The following is a 345-nucleotide window of genomic DNA, read 5'->3' as shown; positions in this document are numbered from 1 at the left end:
TCTTAAAATGACAGAAGCCGACTGTATGTGATTGTTCCTGGCGGCATAGGTGGGGAGTGGGGGCTATGGGCTCACACACACACTCCTACTATACCCGTAAATACAGCGTTGACCTGTACATACTAAATAATTTGCATTAGCTGCCCAGTAATCATACATTTGTAATAAGCAATGGCTCTGGCTGTGTAAAGTTTCTGGTTAAATATATTCGTTTTCTGTAAGGTATCTTGATATACAGAAAATTTAGTTTAGGGAAAGCTTTAACAAACGTAATTTTTTAAAGGGAAATTCCTTAAGATTATCATATGTACATTTCGATATCACCTTTTGTGTCCCTCTCTTTCT

The 345-nt window shown here is 37.4% G+C and overlaps 1 protein-coding gene across 1 annotated transcript in view; it reads left to right on the top strand.

Annotated features, from left to right (window-relative positions):
• LOC119589449 overlaps positions 1–345 on the top strand; it is a gene marked incomplete at its 3' end in the record, with an annotated part of 2,287 nt that overhangs the window by 1,447 nt on the left and 495 nt on the right.

This window comes from Penaeus monodon, chromosome 25, assembly GCF_015228065.2.
Source record: "Penaeus monodon isolate SGIC_2016 chromosome 25, NSTDA_Pmon_1, whole genome shotgun sequence".
NCBI lineage: Eukaryota > Metazoa > Arthropoda > Malacostraca > Decapoda > Penaeidae > Penaeus > Penaeus monodon.
Note: the sequence above shows the minus strand (reverse complement) of the source record. Positions and strands in the feature narration are given on the sequence as shown.